The 23,691-nt window shown below is 38.3% G+C and overlaps 1 protein-coding gene across 7 annotated transcripts in view; it reads left to right on the top strand.

Moving 5' to 3' along the window:
• Positions 1 to 23,691, top strand: part of BICD1 (BICD cargo adaptor 1) — a 228,553-nt gene that overhangs the window by 68,785 nt on the left and 136,077 nt on the right. The window lies entirely within an intron of this gene.

Raw genomic sequence — 23,691 nt, 5'->3', positions numbered from 1 at the left:
GGGTCCTGGGATTGAGCCCCACGTCAGCCTCCCTGCAGCGGGGAGCCTGCTTCTCCCTTTCCCTCTGCCCCTGCCCCCCCTGCCCCCACTGCTTGTGCTGTCTCTTTCTCTACCTCAAATAAATAAAATCTTAAAAAAAAAGCTAGCATTTATTGGATGCTTATGTTACATAGATGATCTCATTTAATCCTTATAATAATGTTCTTGATTAAGGCACATTGGCTTTCCCAGGTTTGTGGAGCCAGTTCCTCCTCATCCATGTGTATTCCAGTTTGTAACGTTACCTCCTGTCACATTCTCTGGTGGAAATATAGATACATATTTAATTGTACTGTAGCTTTAAAGGATTTTCAAGGGGGGGAGTAAAAATACATGTTTCGATCTATCTTTACCCAGAAGTTGGAATATCACTTTCTACAGTGGAATCATGAGTTTAGGTATATTTTAGTGCTTGGAGACAGACTGAAAAGAACTAAATAGGTGTTTATAAAAAAAAAAGTCCCACTCTTTACTAATTTGTCATATTGAATGTCATGCTGTATAGTAATTCTGGCAATAAAAAGAAAACAATTATTTTTAGACTTTTTTTTGGAATTGACATTTGAAATCATTAAATGTTACTATCAGGAGCCCTTTATTTTGTGCATATAAATGTAGTAAGACAGCTTGTTGGTTATCTTAGGCTCTTATGTACTATCTTATGAAGGATTGTATTTTAACACATTTTCGAATTCACCTAAGCTAAAGATTCTATCAGAAAATATAATTTTTCGGGTGCCTGGGTGGCTCAGTTGGTCAAGCGACTGCCTTCGGCTCAGGTCATGATCCTGGAGTCCCAGGATCGAGTCCCGCATCGGACTCCCTGCTCAGCAGGGAGTCTGCTTCTCCCTCTGACCCTCTTCCCTCTCGTGCTCTCTATCTCTCATTCTCTCTCTCTCAAATAAATAAATAAAATCTTTAAAAAAAAGAAAAAAGAAAAAAAAAGAAAATATAATTTTTCTACCCACTGGCTTTTGGAACATAATTCAAAATTGTAGCAACTTTTGCTTTTATAATTGACATTTACTTGTTATAATTCTAACAGAGCAAAACACTGACCTATGTAATTTTAGTGCAATTAAATTTTTCTCCTTATGTCTATATGTACTTCATCAGTTTAGCAAAAGCCATAGCAAAACTTCTAAATCCCTGCACGGCAGATTGTAGGGGAAGAAGTATCTGCTGATTTGTCTGCACTGTAAGACCCTGGTTCTGACAGAATTGTGATGGTAATTGCTCAAAGATGCCTTCTGTTTACTAAGACTAGTGTTGCAGCTGTTTTTAATTAGCTGCTATAAATGATAAACTGTCAGTGTATGCTTGTTAGATTTACTTAAATTTGTTCTATTCCAAATAAAGGAAATTTAAAGAATATCAATACAGAATGGAAAACTGCTCATTATCAGTCAAGTTCAGAAAGGTAGTGGTAAATATCTTCATGCATCATTTTAATTTTATGGGAAGGAGAAAAACTTGATTTCCTATGGTACAGACGATTACATCTTATGTTCTGTTTAGTTTCCTAATTTTTTTATATGTAAATTTCTGTTTTGAGTAGAGGATTTACTTCCAAGGAAAAGGCTCTTTGCAGTCCCCACTGTGGGCCACTGTGTATAGAAAACATTTACTGACATAAGGGTTGGAAATGAAGGAGAGTTAAAAGTGTTATGATTTATCATGAAATTTGGTGAATATCATTCACAGAGCTTTATCCAATGGGTTGAAAAAATCTGTGTTAATTTTCTTATTTTTCTGTTTTTATAGGCCTTTACACCATTTTGCTATTAGTTTTATTTATTTTTTATTTATTTTTATTTTTAAAGAGAGAGGGAAAGCATATGAGTGGGTGGAGGGGCAGAGGGAAAGAACCTTTAAGCAGATTCCCCACTGAATGCAGAGCCCAATGTGGGGCTCAGTCTCACCACCCATGAGATCATGACCCATGAGATCATGTTCTGAGTGGAAACCAAGAGTGAATGCTCAACCAACTGAGCCATCCAGGCGCCCCTTGCTGTTAGTTTTAAAAGAGCAATATTGGGGATGCCTGACTGGCTCAGTCAGTAGAGCATATGACTCTTGATCTCAGGGTTGTGAGTTCAAGCCCCACATTGGGTGTAGAGCTTACTTAGGGAAAAAAAAAGATTACAACATGCTGAAAGGTCAGATGGTTTAGCATTTTGGGGTACTTGGCTGGTTCAGTTGGTGGAGCATGTGACTCTTAATCTTGGGGTTATGGGTTCGAGCCCCATGTTGGGTATAGAGATTACTTAAAAATAAAATCTTTTTAAAAAAAGAACCATTCTGATGCTCATAGTCAGGACTGCTGAAGAAAGCTGATATTTTAGTTCACTGTAAAGTGTCTAAATTGTGATGGTATTTAATGCAGTGCCTTGCAAGGAGAACTTTTATTGGTTTGATTTCATGGTACACTGATTTCTTGCTACTATATGGCCTTGAATAGTCAGTAATTGACTATGCCTAAAATGTTGTATGGAAGATGATTTTTTTCCATCCTAGGTGAGGACCTAATGAAAATTTGCTTAAAATCATGGCAAAGGAACTTAGACTTCAGAAAAGCAAAATAAGGATGACGGAAATCCTTTTGCATAGGACTCCTTTTACCTGAAACTTTGGAAAATAGGTAGATGAATTAGAAAGCTATATTTTTTGAACTTTTGCTTTCTTGATTTTCATTGTTACGTGGAAAGTTTATGAAACCTAAATTTTCTTCAATTCATGAAACGTTTTATGGTCTAATAGAAAAGTTATGTCAAGTTAGTTATATGTTATATATTAATAGAGTTATATAGAGAGTCAACTTAGTTCCTATTAGCTACATTCCTGCAGAACCAATATTGCCTTTTTTCAATATGATTTGTTGAATTCTAGAAGTTTATTTGTAAGTCATTTGTTAAGAACGTGTTATTATATATAAGCTCTGTCCACATGGAAGTCTCTTTACCCCTGCACATGCAAGGTAAATAACCAATCGTGCCAGCAAACAGAGGAGCAGAACCACCCCCAGGCACCTCGTGCTTCCACAGCCTCACTACCTGGCAGGGGAAGTAGGGACCCCACCATCTACAAGCCGCTGGTAGGGTCCCTTCAGGACCTGGGAATTAATTTTAGAAGTAAAAAAGTCCAAAGTAAAGGTCGTGCCTAACTTAAATTTTTGCTTTTGTCACATTCTCTACCAGTCATGGAAATGTTTTATTATTAGTCACAAATCAAGGCATTCCTGTTCTTAATTTATAATGCTTCTAAAGAGGCACATCCACTGCTATGGTTTTGAGACTTTGTTAGTCACTTAAGGCTATATTATGCTGTGGTAACCAACCACCCCCCAGATTTTAGGGGCTTGTAACAACAAAGTTTTATCTCTCATGCTCTATATCTATTGTAGGTAACTAAGACTTATTCCATGTCATTGTCATTCTGAGACGTGAGCCAAAGGAGCAGCCCCTCTCTGAGACTTTGCTTATTGTTTAGCGGAGGGGGAAAAGAACCCCACAGTGGAAACATACAATGTATCTTAAAGCTCCTGCTTGAAAGTAGCACATGTCATGCCACACACATTTTACAAATCAAGTCAGACAGCCACTCTGGGGCTGTGCAGTTCTTCAAAGAGAGGCACCGCAAGTCATGCAGCCAAGCCTGGCATCAATGTGGCAGGGATGTATAATCCTTCCATGGTGAGGGGCAAGGAATAGTTTTGAATAGTGATACCATCTACTTATAAAATCTTGAGACTCATCTGTTTGTGTGATGAGGTCTGAATGTTGCCTGACGTCTCAGGCAAAGACAGCCCTCTGTACTCAATCACATTATTTCATTTTCTTTTGGGGCTTATAGGAAAATAGCCTTTCTCAACCCCTTTGTGTCTGTGTGGGGCCAGAAGACTACTTATGGCCAGTGGACTATGGAGACAAGACCTAGCTCCCAAACATCTAGTAAAATCCCCCCTCCTCTCATTGTTGGAGTGAATTCAGAGGAGCCTACCTCTCCAAATCACTGCTCCAATCATCCACGTCATCCAAGGAGATGAAGCCAGGAGAACCACCTGACCAGAAATGTCTACTTTGAACTATGGGATAGAACAAATGAACCTTTGTTGTCTTAAGACACTAAGATTTTATGGTTGCTTGTTCCTGTGTTACCCTATTCTGGCTAATATACCCTTGCTTTATGGTTTATTTAATGATGCACATTTACTAGGGTTATATACATTCTATAGTAGAGTGGCCAGCTATAACATAGCCCCCAAATTTCTGAAAGTATACATAGATTTCTCCTGTACAAATATGAATATGTGACCAAAGAACTGATTTTTAGATATTATTGAATTTTAATTAATGTGAATGTAAATGGCCACATATGGCTAATGGCTACCATAATGGATCACAGAGCTTTAGACAGTAGGAAGCTTTTGGCTGTTGATGTGTTATAAATCTTTCCACTATTTCAGCCGTCTAAACATAAAACCAACATGTTGTCTAAATTAGACACTTTCTGAATGACTGAGAGTCATAAAAATGAAGAGCAGAAAGTAATCACATCTTCATATAGTGTTTCTTTTTTTTCCTTTTTTATGATGTTAATCACCATATATTACATCATTAGTTTTTGATGTAGTGTTCCATGATTCTTTGTTTACGTGTAACACCGAGTGCTCCATTCAATATGTGCCCTCTTTAACACCCGTCACCAGGCTAACCCATCCCCCCCACCCCTCTCCCCTCTAGAACCCTCAGTTTGTTTCTCAGAATCCATAGTCTCTCATGGTTCGTCTCCATGTCTGGTTTCCCCCCCTTCATTCTTCCCTTCCTGCTATTCTTCTTCTTCTTCTTTTTTTTTTTTTTAACATATAATGTATTATTTGTTTCAGAGGTAGAGACATTGGGGGGAGGGTATGTGCTATGGTGAGCGCTGTGAATTGTGTAAGACTGTTGAATCACAGACCTGTACCTTCATATAGTGTTTCATTGGTGACAGTTTTGACACTAGAGCACTGGTCAGAGTTCTTTACTAGTACAAGTTGACATGAGGGTCCATGTTAATAGATTCCAAATACAGTGCAGAAGAACAAATGGTGGAATGGACATTTTTGTCAAAGTATAAGTGTGATCTTTACTGACATAAAATAAATTTAAAATGGAGAAGACTTCACAGTCTTAAGTTTCTAAATTTCTTTATTGTTAAGTATGTAAGATGTGTTAGGAATTGATAACTTTGCAAATGCTATGCCTTTGCTTAAATCTCTGTATGACATCTGTAGAGATGCTTGTGATCCCAGGAACCACTTATAGGTATTATGAAAGTCTCTACACTTCTCTGTGTTTAAAGGTTCATTTCAAAACAGGAGCTGAGTCATGTAATAGAAAGACTATTGGATTCAGAGCAAAATATCTGTATTCTGTTGTCCACTCTCTTGCTATATGAGTTTAGGTAGGCTATTTAAATTCTCTGGGTTGCTTGCTATATGAATTTAGGTATATTATTTAAATTCTCTGGGTCTCAATTTCTTCTACAGTTTACTTATGAGCTTAGACTACTCACCAACTTCTAAAATTCTATGACTGAATATTCCTCCATGTCAATCATATTTTTTCTGCTTAACCATTTGCTATTTACACATGGAATGGGATGTATTAGAACTGAGCCCACCCATGTCAGTATGACTTAACTCTTTGCTCCAGGAAATTCTTGCCCAGGAACACTAGACAGTAAATTAATAAATAACTTCACTGTTTGCTTTAGGAAATTCTTGCAAATCAATTTATCAGGACAAACAATTTGCTCATCTGGGCAAACAGCTCTCTTAAGGAACAATATATTGTTCATCTGGGCAAACAGCTTGACAGGTATGTAGAAGAATGATATTAGGCATTATGGTCTTGAAAATGAAGCCTCTGTGAATGCTATTTTATTTTACTATCTAACTGAGAGAAAAAATATCTTAGTATGTGAGTCTAGGTATTTTTCTTGACTAGCATGAGACTCTACGTAGTTTGTACATTGGTGAGGTTAATTATAACAAGAATACTGAGATCATAGACATTGGGTTAATTATAACAAGGTGAGTGAGCAAAATCAATTTTCTATGTTAAACATAATTTACAACTTTATGTAAACAAGAATTTGTCTATAAAATACATACTGAGAGATCCAGTTTTCTATAAAAAGTGTGCATAATCTTAAGGTTCCAGGGTAAGCCTTTATAGTTTGCATTTTTTTTTAAATTAAGTAATCTCTATGCCCAATATGAGGCTTGAATTCAAGACCCTGAGATCAAGATTCACATGCTCTACTGACTGAGCCAGGTGCCCCAATCCTTAATAGTTTGAAATAACATAATACAGAGGTTCCCTGACATTACTTACCCAACACTTAAGAGCTACTTATTAGCTTGGGGCCCCTGGGTGGTGCAGTCAGCTAAGCATCCAACTCTTGGTTTTGGCTCAGGCCATGATCTCAGGTTATGACTTCAGGGTCATGGAATCAAGCCCCATGTCGGGTTCAGCGCTCAGCACAGAGTCTGCTTAAGACTCTCCCTCTTTCTCTGCTCCCCATCTCTAAAATAAATAAATAATTTTTTTTTAAAAAAAGAGCTGCTAATTAGTTTAACAAGAGACAGAGCATATGCAAATTTAAACTTAAAGCAGAAATTTGTGCCTGTTGTTTAAGTATTCTTTGTTCAGTGTCCTCTTAAGACCCCCAAATAAAAATACTTCTCAACTTGTCATATTTTGACCCTTCCTGAATTCTTAAATAACCTCTATTATTTAAGAAATAACTATAAAGTTATTTTTCTCAAAGTTTCTCACTCAGTACCTTCATTACTCATGAGTTCTGTCTTTAATTTTTACTAAGGCTGAATTAAAGTATTCTCAAATTTATACTTTTTATTTCTTCATGAAGTCTGGGAGGAAAAGCTTTGCCCTTAGAGTCACAGTTTTACCTTAGGAGATTCAAACATGGGTCCAAAAGCAGGTTGTTGAGGATGTGGAGTTAGAACTTAGAACGTGCCTTTAAGACGGAATAACCCTGAGAAAGAGTCCTGTGACAGTTACATTCTGTTGCTTTGACATAGCCATTTTGTTATGGGGTCATTTGATGTAGACTGAAAAGGACACTTTGATTTTCAATGGAAAGAAATGGCCAGATAATGTGCAAAGCAAACCACCTCACCTTCCCTGAGCCTCACCCCACTGTTTACCACCTGTTATATTCTCTTTCCCTTCCTGAACTCCTCTCCCCCCGACTCCCCACCCCTGCCCTATTGATATCAGATATAATGTCGAATTGGAGATGTGGTGAGGCATTAGGTAAATCAGAGAGAAGCATGAGCTGAGCTTGAGGGTTAAATAACATCTGACAGGGGCGCCTGGGTGGCTCAGTTGGTTAAGCGACTGCCTTCAGCTCAGGTCATGATCCTGGAGTCCCGGGATCGTGTCCCACATCAGGCTCCCTGCTCAGTGGGGAGTCTGCTTCTCCCTCTGACCCTCCCCCCTCTCATGCTCTTTCTCTCTCTCTCTCTCTCTCATTCTTTCTCTCTCGAATAAATAAATAAAATCTTTTAAAAAAATAACATCTGGCAGGCCAGCCATGTATAGCTAGATGTTAGAAGTTTTCCAGCCACACTTATGCATCTCAGGAAAAGCCATCAGTCATAAAAAACAAAGCATCTTTTCCTTCCTGAGATTTTACTTCTATCTTTAATATCTGCCATCTTAAAATCCATTTCTCTCATTTCTCCCTAAAGTTAAAGGCCTTGATGCAGGTTAGAGTTGGGGTGGAAATGTTTGGGGTGGTAGAAAAATTCATATTAGTTTTGATTTGAAGAGAAGAATCTGCTTGTGGTTATCATCTTATTACAGATCAGGCCCAAAGGAGGAAACCAGAAAGTCTTCATATTTTCTTACTGACAGAGGAATTTAAGCTCTTGGCCAAGGATATTAGATATAGAGGGCTGAAGACAGCTTCCCTGACAGCCCCTTAGTATGTATAGCTTCAAAGTTTATGACTATATTCCCTAAGAGATAGAGTTAGCCTTCTGAAGTCTGGATGTCTCAAGGTAACTTGTTACAAAGTAGTGAGGACACTTTTATGATGACAAGATACAGATGAGCCATAAGTAAGACAAGAAAGAGCCTCCATCCAGCACAGGTTAGGCTTTATAGATCTCTAAGTCCTAGGTATTATGGCTCCTCCTAGCCTTCACCTGCACCAATGGGCTATGACCGACTGCCTAAAACAAATTTCTGAGTAACAAGCACGTGTCATATTCCACCCCCCACCTGCCCCAATCCTTTATAATGATGAGTTTGGGGAGAGGACCAAATATCTTTAAAGTTCTCACAAAATTCTTAAAATTTTTTTGAGAGGAGAATGATTATAGGAGTAATATATATATTACAAATGCTCTAACAATACTGGAAAAAAAATAATGAGGAGACTGAACATTCTTCACAGCCAGGGTCAGGGTCAGGGTCAGGGATGAATGTTGCATGACTTAGTAATAAACACCAGCAACTGTGCACTTTGGTAGGCCAGTCTGAATACCCTACTTGTTCATCTGTTTCCCCACCCCCATCTTCCCCATGCTGGTAGTTGAGAGGCACCTCTAAGCCTACTTATTTCATGATTTCACACCTCCCTGTTGGTTCTTTTCACCAAATCTGCTTTAGTACTGCACCAAGGTCTGCTTTTCTTAAAATGGCCCCTCTCTCTCATGGCTTCTGATGGCCTGTAAATAAGTACTGTCTACCTCCTTCCTACTCCCTCAAGGCTTTTGCTAAATCACCCTCAACTAGAAGCTTTTTCCACTTTCTTCTTGCCAGTTCACTATCAGTGGTTCCCTTTAAGACCAACATCGCAAAGGAGACTTTAGGTTTGAGCCCTGGCGATTCTAAACAAATTTCTTAACTTTAATTTCTCATGATCTTTTTTCCCTTTTACATCACAGGCTGAGCTGTTGACTTTTGCATCTACTATTCATTTCTACCTTTACTGATATTCCAAGGTTTTCTGTTAACAGTATATGCTATGAATTCGTAAAGACATGAATATAAAGTTAGTAGAGATGAGTTGCAGAGAGGAATAAATGTGAGGCAGAAAGGAGGTTATTGTGAATTAGGAATACAATTTATTAAGAGTTCTTGTAAACTTCTGGAAAGAAAGTTGAGGATAATTAAAAGTTAGAAAATTATGTGAGACACTATATCACTTGGGATTAGAATTCAGCCACATTTTACAGAAAACTCAAATAGGAGTGGCTTAAACATAAAAGTCCAGAGCTAAGTAGCTCAAGGCTGGTGTGGCAATTCTTTTTTTTTTTTTTTTTAAGATTTTATTTATTTGACAGACAGAGCAAGCACAAGCAGGGGGAGTGGCAGGCAGAGGGAGAAGAGAATCAGGCTTCCCGCCAAGCAAGGAGTCCAAAGTGGGACTCGATCCCAGGACCCTGGGATCACAACCTGAGCTAAAGGCAGACGCTTAACCGACTGAGCCACCCAGGTGCCCCTGGTGTGGCAATTCTGTGGTCAAAAAGAGCCCAGGCTTCTCCTAGTGCTGGTTTACATACCAAAAGTCTCCTCGTGGTCATAAGATGCTATTAGCGCTCCAGCCACACCTATATTCCAAACTGGAAGAAGATGAAATGGCAAAAGTGCGTATCCCTCAACTGAATCAGCCCCCTTTGAAAGAGCTTTCCTAGCTTCCATCTACTTAGCTTCTGCTTCCATTTCCTTGAACTTCCCTAGAAACCAAGAAAGTTAGGAAAAGTAGTCTTTAAGATGGGTCACTGCACCCAAATAACGTCAACATGAAGGCGAGAGAAGGGTGGATATTGATTAGGTAACTCACAGGCCCTTACACAACAGCACACTAGGGCGGAGATAGCTAGATGATGTTTCACTTTGGTTTAGCCTAAACAAGCTCATATCTTACTCTGCCTAAATTACTTTTGTATTTCCTAACTTCCTACAGGTTCAGAACAAAAGTCTCATCTTATTAATGCTTCTTATCAGGTTCTTCATTTCTGATTTCTTGCTGCAGTTCTGCTACACATAGTACAGAATACTTGATGCACAGGCTCTGGCGTCAGGGTACTGGGCTTTGAATCCCGGCCCCACCACTGACCAGCTGGTGACTTTGGCAGGTTACTACAAAATAGTGAATAATGTCATTTGCATTATAAGTAGTGTTTTAGGCTGGGGTGATTTTTAAAAATCCAAGTAAAGGATCACGTTACTTTACATGAAGACAGGAAGACACACTCAAAACATATGGTTCATTTACTTTGTGAACCAATAAGAACATAAAGGCCCATGTACGGAGGAGAGGAAATAATGTGTCCAAGAAACATTTTTCTTTTCTTGATTAGTAATAAAAGTCACTTGATCTATTCTCTTAGATCCTAATCACAACTGAGTTTTAAGAAAATCTAGGTCATATTGATAACTCCCTGTCAATACTGCTTTTATGCTATTAGCTGCAAGATCAGGAATATTCCCTCATTACTTTCTTCCTTAGGTTTCAAAAAAGCCTACTGTATTTATAATCTGAGGATAGAGTGTGAGATAATCCTTTTTCTGAATGAAATCCTCCTTTCTACATTGAAACAAAGCTTTCCTTTTCTGAGTCCTAAGTAGGAATAATCTCCTCTGGGGGATTCCCTCTTATCTAGGGGGATTGTTGTGAGGTCACTGCCTGAGCTAATTTCAGTTCATTTTCTTGAGCTGAATCCACTGAATGCTCTACAAGTTGTTCTTTAAAAGGGTAGACTTGTGGTTTTGATGATTTTTTTAAAAGATGTTATTTATTTACTTAGAGTGTGAGTGGGAGGAGGGGCAGAGAGGGAAAGAGACAATCTCAAGTGGACTCCAGGCAGTGTGGAGCCCAACATGGGGCTCAGTCTCAAGACCCTGAGATCACAACCTTAGCCAAAACCAAGAGTCGGATGCTCAACCAACTGAGCCACTGAGGCGTCCCAAGGGGATAGACTTGTTTTTATACAAAACCTGGCTATAAACAAAACCACCAGGTTCCTTCATACAATAAAATGAGGCCTTGATATTCCAGTGATTTGGTACCTAAATGCATAGATTCTGAATGAATGTTTGTTGGAAGGAAGGGTGGCGGAAAGGGAGAAAGGGAAGGGAGGGAAAGTTAGCAAAAAGAAAAAAAATTTTTTTTTACTGGATATTGGTTTGATTTTTAATCAGGAAAAGGAATGTAAAATTTATTATTTTTATTCTTGGGGACCCAGAATATAGCTTAGGATGACTTTAGAAGTTAAATTCCTTTTATCTACATTTTAATAGACAAAGACCCTCATTAGATAGGACCCAGAAAAAAATTTTTACCTGAATTTTATACATGTTTTGTTCAAAAAACAGAATCTATTAAAAGTTTAAGAGTTTCTGTCTGGTTGTAATACTCATAAAATGTATGCATTTGAGTTTTGCTTCTGGACAGACATGGTCTGCTAAGCAAGCAGTCTCAGAAGAGACTGCTTGCTGGGCATGTATATTTTTCCTTATGCTGATTCTTAAAGTTTCTGTAACTTGCTTGAGACTGTGATAGCCACAGTAATAAGACACTAGCTTCTAACCCAGCCAAATGAGGCTAAAGTGAGCCATCAGAAATAAGACTGACTGTATACATCAGCTAGGGGACAGTGGTTGTCTAAGACTTTTGATCTCAAGATTTCTTTTTTTTTTTTTTTTAAGATTTTATTTATTTATTTGAGAGAGAAAGAATGAGAGACAGAGAGCATGAGAGGGAAGAGGGTCAGAGGGAGAAGCAGACTCCCTGCTGAGCAGGGAGCCCGATGTGGGACTCGATCCCGGGACTCCAGGATCATGACCTGAGCCGAAGGCAGTTGCTTAACCAACTGAGCCACCCAGGCGTCCCGATCTCAAGATTTCTTACGACAAAAAAATACTTAGAACCCAGGAAGAGCTAAAGAGGAGGAAGCGTGGGTGGACACCATCCTGGGCAGATGGAGTCCTTTTGGGTGAGCCAAGTTCATCAGGGAAAAAGACTAGATCCTAGCTTGAGGCCTAAACCTTTATGAGTAAAACACGTGTTAAAGACCTCAAGGGGCCCGGTAGGCAATGGTGAGCAAGGGTTTGGAGGTCCTTAATTGCCCTAAATTGCAGGGGTGGGGGAAGAAAAGTATAACTTTTTTTCTTTTTCTACCTTTTGGGATTATCTATATTTTCTTTAATACTTATATATATTCCTTACATAAAGGAAAGAAAAACCTAGGTTTTATATATTCACTGGCTAAATTTCAAAATCAATATGGATTTGCTCCTTTCCTACAAAGTATGGCATTTTCATTTAATAGATTGCCATTAGTAATGACATCCTGTTTGATGCAGATAGTTCAAAGCTTAAATCACAATGATAAGGGTCTGGATGATGTAAGGTATGGCTTCTTTCTCAGGGGAACTGCCCCTCACTTCCATACCCTAAGAACATCAGTGGAGTATTGTGGGATAGCCTAGAAACAGGCACACTTATGTCGATATGATTTATGGCTGACTTGGCACTCGACATCAGCAGAAAAGGAGGGGCAATTCATTAAATAGTGCTAGGGAAACTGATTATTTATGTAGAAAATAATTAAAATAGATCTGTACTTCATTCCGTACACAAACATCAATTTTAAGTGGATTAAGGGACTTAAATGTAAAAGGCAAAACTTTTAAACTTTTGGAAGAAAATACAGGATAACTTTATGACCTTGGAGGAGGGAAGGCTTAAATGAGACACAAAAAGTCCTAGCCAGGGAGCAAAGGATTGGCCATTGGACTGCCTTAAAATCAGGGACATTATTTCATCAAAGACATCACTGAAAGAATGGGAGGGGGGGCCACAAATTGGGAGAAAATATTTGCCATACTTATTACTAACAAATAGTAAGGAAACAGGAACCCGTCCTTTGGAAAATGAGATCTTATATTTTCAAAAGACACTGTAGGGGTGCCTGGGTGGCTCAGTCAGTTAAGCATCTGACTTGATTTCTGCTCGGGTCGTGGTCTCAGGGTCCTGAGATTGAGCCCTGCATCGAGCTCCGTGCTCAATGTAGAGTCTGCCTGTCCCCTCCCTCTGCCCCTGTAAAATGAGTGAAAAAACAAGCGGGGAAGATAATTGCCATGCATATAACTGACAAATTAAAAAAGGGAGAAAATACACTTTGTTGAAAATGAAAAAAGCCTTGAGTAGAAACTACACAGATATGGAAATGGAATGCTTAATAAAATATGAAAATGCATAACTTCATTAGTAATCAGGGAAATGCAAATGAAACCACCAGGTGGTAAAAAAGCTTCAGAGTCTAAAAGTCAAGAAAAAGGATGTGGAGCAATAGGAACTCTTGGACACTGCTGGTGACAGTGAATCAGTGCAGCAACATTGGAATGCTCTGCAGCCCTGTTAGGAAGAGCTGAGGCTGTATGTCATCTGCAACCTGGCCATTTCAGCTCCTGGCCCACACCCTAGAGCAGTGGTTCTCAACCCTTCCTACATGAGAATCTCGAAATGAGCATGTCAGACCTGTGGATACCCCAGACCTTGTGTGCCTAAGTGTCCAGAGGCACCACTGCAAACCCACAGAAGACCATGGGATAATTTTACATGTTTGAGGGGAACACAATATGTGGCTTCTTTTGACACTGTGTGAACTACGAACTCAAGATAGTTCAGTTCACAGTTTCAATATTAGATTGAGCTACATTCTTTTTGTGTGTGTGTGCAATATTTTGCAAAGCTGGGTTTTCAGTTGTTGCTGTAATAAAAAGCAGATGCCATATGAAAGTCAATGTGGAACAGGAAATGAGGATGACAGGGTCCAATCTGATTCTAGGTTTGAGAAGTTGTGCAGTGCCCAATGGGGGCACACATCTTATTAGTACATAATTGTGGTTATTTAAGAATGAAATGAAAATATTTTTTCTTTAAATTTACATACATTAGTTTTTCAGTGACTACATTCTTAGGACATAAATAAATAAATATTTGTTTATTTATATTTTTAAAGATTTTATTTATTTATTTGTTTGAGAGAGAGAGAGAGAGAAACAGCATGAGAGGGGAGGGGGTCAGAGGGAGAAGCAGGCTCCCCGTTGAGCTGGGAGCCCGATGTGGGACTCGATCCTAGGACTCTGGATCATGGCCTGAGCCGAAGGCAGTTGCTTAACCAACTGAGCCACCCAGGCGCCCCATAAACACTTATTTAGTAAAAAGAATTGTTCAGTATTTCTTTTGTCCTGTGGTGCTATGAAAACATTATTGAGACACCAGATGTACCTTAAACCAAAAATGTTTAGGAATCTCTGTCACAAATCAGTTACCTCAATATTTGGAGATGGAGTCTGTGTGTGTTTTTCAAAAGCTTTCCAGGTGATTCTAATGGGCCACTAGGGCTGAGAACCATTAGAGAGAAACTTTTGCACTTGTGACTTAGGATAATGCTATTCAAAGTGTGTGTATCTGGGAACCAGCACTGGTTTGCAAATTATTTCCTACAGGTCTGTACCAAGATAAATAGAGTTTATATTAATCACATGTATAGTGAATAATGGTACACTTTTTATAATCCTTTTGTAATCCTTTTTTTCTCCTATGCTATGTTTGTTCTGGTTAAATTTATTGAAATATAATTTTGTCTATTAAATTTAAAGTTTAAAAAATTGCTTGAATGAATACCAGTCAAGATGTGGAGCAACGTGAACTCCCATGCATTGCTGGTGGAAATGCAAAATGGTGCAGCTACTTTGGAAGACAATTCGGTGGTTTCCTATAAAATTAAACATACTCTTGCTATATGATATAGCAATTATGCTCCTTAAGATATCTACCCAAAGGAATATGGATATGAAAACATATCCACAAAAGACCTGCACATGGATATTTACAGCAGCTTTGTTCATAGTTGCCAAAACTTGAAAGCAACAAAGATGTTCTTCAGCAGATGAATGGATAAATAAAAAGTGGTACTCCAAACAATGAAATATTATTCAGTGCTAAAAGGAAATGAGCTATCAAACCATGAAAAGACATGGAGGGTACTTACGTGCATATTACTAAATGAAAGAAGCAGTCTGAGAAGGCTAAATACATTCTGTATGATTCCAACTATATGGCACTTTTGGAAAAGACAAAACTATGGAGATGGTGAAAAGATCCATGGTTGCCAGGGGCTAGCGAGGAGGAGGGATGAATAGGCAAGGCACAGAGAATTTTTAGAGTAGTAAATTGTTTGATACTATAAAGGTGGATATAAGTCATTATACATTTTTCCAAATCTACGCAAAGTACATCAAGAGTGAATCCTAATGTAAACTATGGACTTTGAATGATAATGATGTATCAGTGTAGGTTCAGCGATTGTAACAAATGTACCTCTCTGGTGGGGAAGGCTATGCATATGTGGGAGCAAGGAGCAATGGGAAATCTCCATAACCTTCCTCTTAGTTTTGCTGTGTACCTAAAACTGCTCTTAAAAAAGCAGTCTTAAAAAATAATTGAGGCTTATATTTTGTATTTTTCTTCTCACATTTTTCTAGTGTTGTACAGCTTTATTAAGGTATAATTGACATACAACAAGCTGCACATATTTAAAGTGAACAGTTTGTTCAGTTTTGGCATATGCATACACTTATTAAATCATCACCACAAACCAAGATAATGAACATATCCATCAGTCCTTAAAATATTTTCATGCCCCTTGGTAATTCCTCTCTTTTGCCCCTACACACCCCTTCCTCAACAACCCCCACCCCAACTCAGAGCAACCCTCACCTGCTTCCTATTGATTGGCTTACATTCTTTGCAATGTCATATAAATGGAATCTTACAGTATGCACTCTGTTTTTTTCTGGCTTCTTTTACTCAGAATAATTATTTTGCATGTCGTTGCATGTATCAGTGGTTCATTCCTTTTCATTGCTGAGTAATGTTCCATTGTATGGCTATACCACATTTGTTTATGCATTCACCTATTGGTGGACATTTGAGTTGTTTCAGTTTTTGGCTATTACAGATAAAGTTGCTATAAACATTTACATACAAATCTCTATGTGGACACATGCTTTCATTTATTTGGGTAAATAAATACCTACAAGTGGAACAGTTAGGTCATATGGTAGGAGTATGCTTAAAGTAATTTATTTTTATTATATTTTATAAAAGCATTAGTCCGCTAGAGATTGGAAATAAAACTGTTCCTCACTACATGTATTTTGAGGACTGGCCTAGGAGATAGGCACAAGAATATTCAGAGCTACATTGTCTATAACATCAAAGAACTAGAAGCAATCCAATTATCCATTGTCAAGAGACTAGATTATTAAAATGAGGTATATATTTATTCAGTAGACTATAGCAATGAAAAAAGATGAGTTACAGCTATACCAAGCAAAATGGATACATTGTAGGAATGTGAAGTTGAGTTAAAAAAGCAAATTGCAAAAGAGTGTGTATAGAATGATTCCATTTTAAGACTTTAAAAACAAACAATATCAAACAGTATATTGTTTACAAATACATATGTATATGGTAAACTACAAAAAAAAAGCAAGAAAATGGTAAATACAAAATTTAGGATAGCGTTTACTTGGGGGGCGGTATTGTGGTGCAATGAGGGAGATAGGACAAAGGAAGGGCAAACAGAAGCTTTTGAGGCTAGTGGGTCATGGTCTTTTTCTTAAACTACAGAAATTAATTTTGATTTTTTTGCTTATATTTTGTTATAAATTTTCTTTGTGTATATTCAATATACAACAACATTTAGAAAAATCTCAGAATAGTATGAAAGTGTTTTTTTTTCCAGCAAGACAGAAGGTGCTAATTACAAACCAGCAAGGATACCAAAAAAAAAAAAAAAATCTAGGCTTTAAGTAAGTGTATATTTGAATGATAAGCTGTTAGGTATTACACTTGGAAAAATCAGGGGCAATAACCCAAGTTATCATACCTATCCTGTGTTTCCCAGATGGATGGGATTTATAATTGGGTAGGACTTAGGTTAAAAGTCAGAAAAGATGGGGAAAGTTAAGGAAGAGTTGAAAATTCTCACTGAAAGAAGATATAACTGAATTCTTTGCTAAAATAAACCTTAGAGCCTAGGGCTTGACAAATCTGTTGGCCTTTTTACATTTTTAATGGCTTAATAAAAAAAAAAAAGGTTTACATCAGAACTTCTGGTAAGAGGTTTAGTGTTTCAGAAATGCACAGGGAGCTGCAGTCCATAGAGAGGCAAGCTGCCTCCTGAGTCATGTGCGAGCTCATGGAGGACCTTTACACCAGAGGAAACAGCAGCTCGCCAGCGTCAGATCTGAGAATTCCAAAGGGCAGGTGAGAGACGCTGAGGACTGGTACTGAGTAAGCATCTACTGTGTGCAATTTTGTGGTGGATTTTTTATTAAAGATTTTATTTATTTGAGAGAGAGAGACAGAGATAGCGAGAGAGTGCAAGAGCATGGAGGAGAGGGAGCCCGACACGGGGCTCGATCCCAGGACCCTGGGATCATGACCTGAGCCGAAGGTGGCCGCCTAACCGACTGAGCCACCCAGGCGCCCCTGTGGATTTTCTCTCTCTTCTCTGATATCCTTACTTTTTAGGGCTATTCTGGTTTTACTTTTAAGGTAGATGCTGTTCTTCTCGTTTTGTATGAGATGACTGAGACATAGAATTTCAAAACATTGCCAGAGATTTCAGAAGAGGCAAATTTAAACCCAAATGCATTTGATTCCAAAGCACATTTTCTTTCTCCTAATAATAGCCAATAATTTTTGAGCACTTACTGTATTTGTACCAAGAACTGATCCAAGTGATAACATAGATTTTCTCTTTTAAGCCTCACAACAACACTATGAGATGAGTAAACTGAGGTACAAAATGTTAGGTAACTTGCTCAGTGTTCTGCAGTTAGTAAGTGGCAGAGTTGGTCCAGCTTAGGAGCTCACACCCTTGACCCCTTTTGCCTCTTATGAGTACGTGTCCTTTCAAGGATCAGGCTTGATTCTAACTGTCAAGGATACCCGGTGACTCCTAATAACTTGAGCCATGAGTCATGGAAACCGATTTCTCTCAGCTGGGTATTTTTGGAGGATCACCTTCAATGATCCTTTCTTTTTTAATTGGATCATACCCTCTAAGACACTTTGCTGCTGGAATAAGTGGTTTGGGAAATGTTTCTCAGTTCTAACAAGTTTAGCTCACTTATTCCTGTGTGTGTGCGTATGTGTGCATACTTTATGAAATCCTTTTGACCCATTATTTTCCACAGAATGAGAATGAATCCTTAATAGAACTCAGTTCTCTTAAACTCTCAAACTCCATTCTTCAACATGGACTTTCTTGAAGGCTTAAATTTCGAAGAAATGGTTATTCAACATTATTTAAACCATTTGGTGGGATTGTAAGTCATATCCTTTCTACTCCAAAACTATTTGAAGTAGATTAAAATAAAAGAAACCAATACCATAGGGATAAAAACAACAAAAACTCAAAACGGTATAGAGAAAACAGGAGAGTTATACCAGAAACTTAAGATACTTTAGCTAATTGCTGTAGAGCATTTAATGCTGAATTTCCTGGCCAGCTGAGGCAACAGAGACATATAATTGGTCAAATAGTTTTTACTGTATGTTCAAAGAAGGTAAAGTAGTTCACTGGGGAAGATGGGTTACCGTGACAGGCTAGTTGCCAACCCTTTTCTTACAAGTTAAATCATGTCTCAGTAATCCCTGGCTTACTCAGGTCTTAAAAGTGCTGTGGCAGAGACTTAAAGAAGATGCCACCATGCCGCCAGTGATCTTCAAAGAGGTCCTATGGCAGTGCAGTAATTCTTGCTTAGTAACACTTAAATTTAGGCTTGCTGCTGTGGGGAAAGGCCAGCTTCTGGCTCACTCCTTCCTTTGTTCAGGTCTGCTCAAAGGTTACCCCCTTCCCTGAAGGTCCTGTCTAAATTGGGCTTCCTCTCTCAGCACCCGCCTTACTCTCTATCCCTGCACTGTCCAACATGGTAACCATTAGCCAAATGTGACAATAAAATTCATGAAATTACATAAAATTTAAAAATTCAGTTCTTTGGTCACACTAGTCACAATTTAAGAGCTCAATAGTCACCTGTGGTTAGTGGTTAGAGGACAACACAAATACATCTTTGCAGAAAGTTCTAGTAGGCAGTGCTATTCTATGCTTTTACCCTGGCTTTCATTTTCTTTCTAGAACTTTTGCAACATTATGCCACATACTTATTGATTTATTTATGTTCCACCGGAATGTATGCTCCCACTAGCAGAGATCTTTTTTTCTAGAACATAGCAGATCTTCAGTGCCTTAAGCAGCACCTATTATAGTTCTCTGTAAATACTTGTTGAGTGAAGAACAAACGAATAAATTTTAGTTTTTCAAATAAAAACCATTTTTTCTAATGTCCTTGGGTCACTTAGCACACTGTTCTGCTACAGTTTTTAAGATGAAAGAATGAAAATTCTGCAACCAAGGACACATTTTTAACATAATATGACATCATTAAATATACTATCCAAACTTTTATTTCTTTAATCATTCATATTAGGAAGGATAATAAGTATGAAAATTCCACTTAACAGCTAATATATTGTCCTGAACATGAATGTAAAAAATATCAATCTTCTTTAGATTAAGAAGTCATGTGAGTAGAATGAGAAAAGAAAGAACTTATTATATAACTAATTGGACTTACATTAGTATGTAATTGAAAGCAACTGCGGTACATTGCAATGGACTATATGAAGGTAATATTGTGCAACTAAATCATAATATGTTCCAAAATTGTATAGAAATGTCAGTTTACTTGAATTAATTTCAAACGAAAATTATGCATGAAATGATTGCAGTACCTAAAAGGAATTTGCTGTCTGAACGAAATATAACTAGAAGCATGACTACCCTAGGTTTGCCTATAAATAGACATTGAAGCTAGTTTTGTGATTTCTGCCAAGGATACAGCTTCCGTGGCCTTGAAAAAGATTGTTTGTCTTCTCTTGGGCCCAGCTTTTTCAGGACATACTTGGAATAGTGATGGAGGAAGAAGCTCCCTGGCAGAGCCAGACAGGTCTGGTCAATCCACTTTAGCAATTAGCCAAATGATAGATGTCAGTTGGCGTCCTGTCCCATTCCACTTACTGACAATTAGGAATTAGGCAAAGTAGGAGTGTTTTCTCCTTTACTTTCCCTTTCTAAAATGCAGTTATTTGGGGCGCCTGGGTGGCTCAGTCATTAAGAGTCTGCCTTTGGCGCAGGTCGTGATCCCAGGGTCCTGGGATCAAGCCCCACATCAGGCTCCCTGCTCCGCGGGAGGCCTGCTTCTCCCTCTCCCACTCCCCCTGCTTGTGTTCCCTCTCTCGCTGTGTCTCTCTCTGTCAAATAAATAAATAAAATCTTAAAAAAAAATAAAATGCAGATATTTTCTGAGTAGTGTTAGTACTCAGTGGCTTTGCAGACGCACGTCTTGGGGCATCTGTAGCCTGTGCAGCATTGATATTATTTTTCTATTACAAGTGAAAAACACCATGGTTAATGTCCTTGGATAACCTTGCATACTTTCATTGGTTTTCAGTCAGGTCTAATGTAGGGCCAGGTTCTTCATAAAAATAATGACTAACTTTGGAAACCCATATGTTCAGTTAAGGTTTCTGAGCTGCAGTAAATATAAAGAGTTATCAAAATGTTTATATTTGCAATTTCCATTCTTGATTCTTTTTTTGAAAATCTATTCCATGTATTTATCTGAAAATTTTTATTTCCTTTGGTGCTGGATCCAGAGTACAGTTTTTAAAACTTTATGTCAGGGGTGGAAAGGCAAATTCACTTGCTGTTAAGACTTTAGAGGTTGTTTTAGCTACCAAGAGACCATTGCCTATGTGCTGAGGATAATATGAGAGCCATATTCTGAGTGCCTAAGTCTATTGATTTTACTCAGGCAGAGTAAAGAAAATGACCCTGTGGCAGTTTTCTGTTACAAAGAAGTGGAAAAGTAGGTTGTAAAAAGGAAGCTAGCTGAGTTGCTTGATGCACAGTTCATTCTAATTGTAAATTTTATTAATGCCTAACTGTATAGTCAGGATTCTTTTGCTAGGGTGAGGGTCTGGTGAAGACTTCAGCAGTCACTGCAGGGAAATGTGCTGCCAGACCTCTCCCCTCCAAAGGCTTTCTAATGGGTAATGAATTAAGAATTGACCTCACAGAATCTGACCATTACTTATGGAAAAGCAATGTAAACATCACCCCTGAAGATACTTTTTCATCTGTTCATGAGTCTATATGCTTATTACTACATATAGAAATTTGGCTACTCAAATAAGAACTTCTTTCTGTTCAAAGACTTTACAAGCCCTGCTTGCTTCGGCAGCACATATACAAAGACATAACAAGCCAAATGCCAAGAGTGTTCTACTCTGTACAGATGAACATCCATCCATCCATCCATACTGGAATGTTTCTTTCTCAGCTGATGCTTAGGAACCATCTTTAGATTTTGATCCATATAGAGATTCTAAAGATAGTTTATTGAGACACAGGTTTGCAGGTTATTATTTTTCTAAATTTCTGTTCTATGAGTGAAATTTTTTTTTAAAAGATTTTATTTATTGACACAGAGAGAGACATAGTGAGAGAGGGAACACAAGCAGGGGGAGTGGGAGAGGGAGAAGCAGGCTTCCCGCAGAGCAGGGAGCCCGATGCGGGGCTGATCCCAGGACCCTGGGATCATGACCTGAGCCGAAGGCAGACGCTTAACGACTGAGCCACCCAGGCGCCCTTTATGAGTGAAATTTGAAGAGGAGTCTTTGAAATCGTTAAATCATGCTGTCTCCTCCTAATAAGTATTAAGACTATGCAAATATCCCATTTCTCATCATACTTTTGGCCTATTACTTTTATATTCCATTGACAATTTTTACCTGCAACAATTATTACTTGGTGTTTGCCAAATTCTGATATATTTTATCTCCATCATTCCTATTCCTATTACATTTATTAATTAGAATTCTACTGTAAGGAAGAGCTATTCCTTCCCTCATTTATTCAGTTATTGTATCAATGTGGACTCATAACTATATTATTCTATTGATTATAATTCATTACTACAGTTATTTATTTTATTGCCCAAATTATCCCAGATTTGGCCATTGGGAGCCCCTTCTGACAGGCTCTTGTGTCCTTTGACAAATCCCTATTATTTTTTGAAAGCATTTCGTTATTTACTCTGGCACCACGAGATGTATGAAATTCATTTTGCTTTAGCTCAAGAATGGATCATTTCTCCAAAGAACCCTAGTCCTTTTAATTGGAGATTGATAACAAAATCCGGGTGCAGGTATGCTCATTGCTACTGAGATATTCTTGCTTCTGGGCCTCTCAGTGGGCAGAGCTGGGAAATACATGCATGGATATGCACATACGGAAATGTCTCTCTCCATCTGTCTATGAATATTTACCTATTAAAGACTGAAAGTTAATCCTGATGCTTCCTTTAAAAAAAAAAAAGATTTTATTTATTTATTTGACAGAGAGAGACACAGCAAGAGAGGGAACACAAGCAGGGGGAGTGGGAGAGGGAGAAACAGGCTTCCCGCGGAGCAGGGAGCCCAATGCGGGGCTCAATCCCAGGACCTGGGGTCATGACCTGACCTGAAGGCAGACGCTTAACGACTGAGCCACCCAGGCACCCCCATCCTGATGCTTCTAATTACAACTCAGTACCACTAGTTTCCATCTAGAATTCTCCCTTTCCTTGCTTGTAACTTTCTCCAATAGTGAGAGACCTGGCATTCGTGATTGGTAATACAGTTACTTATTCGTTCAACCCTAGTATACGTATAAAGAAGTTTTTAGAATTGTGATCCTATAATCCCTGTGAAAATTTACTAACTCGACTATAGGATTTGGGTACAGTTCTTTTTGTCTTTGGCATATAGCAAAAATACTGATTTCCCAAATTACTCAGGCCAGATCTTTTCTTCTCCATCCCTTTCAGTATGGTTAAGGTGTTCATTTGGGTACAACTAGGAACATTTGTTACTGTTTGTGTTCCACATGGGGTCCCCTGACACCCAGAGGTTGGTTTTTGTTATTATTTATTTGGAAGTTATATGAAACATTACTACAGTTCTGAGAGTCAGGACTGTATGAAAAGGCATGCTCCTGAAAGTATCCCTTATCCCTTGTATTGCATTCCACCCCACCCCACCCCTCTGCCTCATTACCATTCATCCCCTGTGGCTTACCAACTTCATCTTCATTAGTTTCTGGCTTATTCTGTATTTCTTTTTGCACAAATATGTAGATACATACAAATTTTCTTATGCAGTGACTACATTTCAATGTTGTTGTTTTTTGTAGTACTGGGCAATTTGAATGCTGTTTGGGGATTTTCTCTCTTCAGGGTGCTGTTCGTAATTGGTGTGTTCTTACCACTAGTGTATCAGAAAGCTAATGAAACCATTATTTTCTTCCTTGAAAAATGTTTTTGGGATTTTTTTTTTCTAGAATGAAAGTGAGAATGTGAATTTTGATGACCTCATTAGCACTGAACTGTCTGTTTCTTAATAGGAAAATAGTAACATAAAACAAGCAGTATTTTTCACGTT

This window comes from Callorhinus ursinus, unplaced genomic scaffold, assembly GCF_003265705.2.
Source record: "Callorhinus ursinus isolate GAN/ISIS: 27379988/994484 unplaced genomic scaffold, GSC_fseal_2.0 scaffold27, whole genome shotgun sequence".
In the NCBI taxonomy this organism is placed as follows: Eukaryota; Metazoa; Chordata; class Mammalia; order Carnivora; family Otariidae; genus Callorhinus; species Callorhinus ursinus.
Note: the sequence above shows the minus strand (reverse complement) of the source record. Positions and strands in the feature narration are given on the sequence as shown.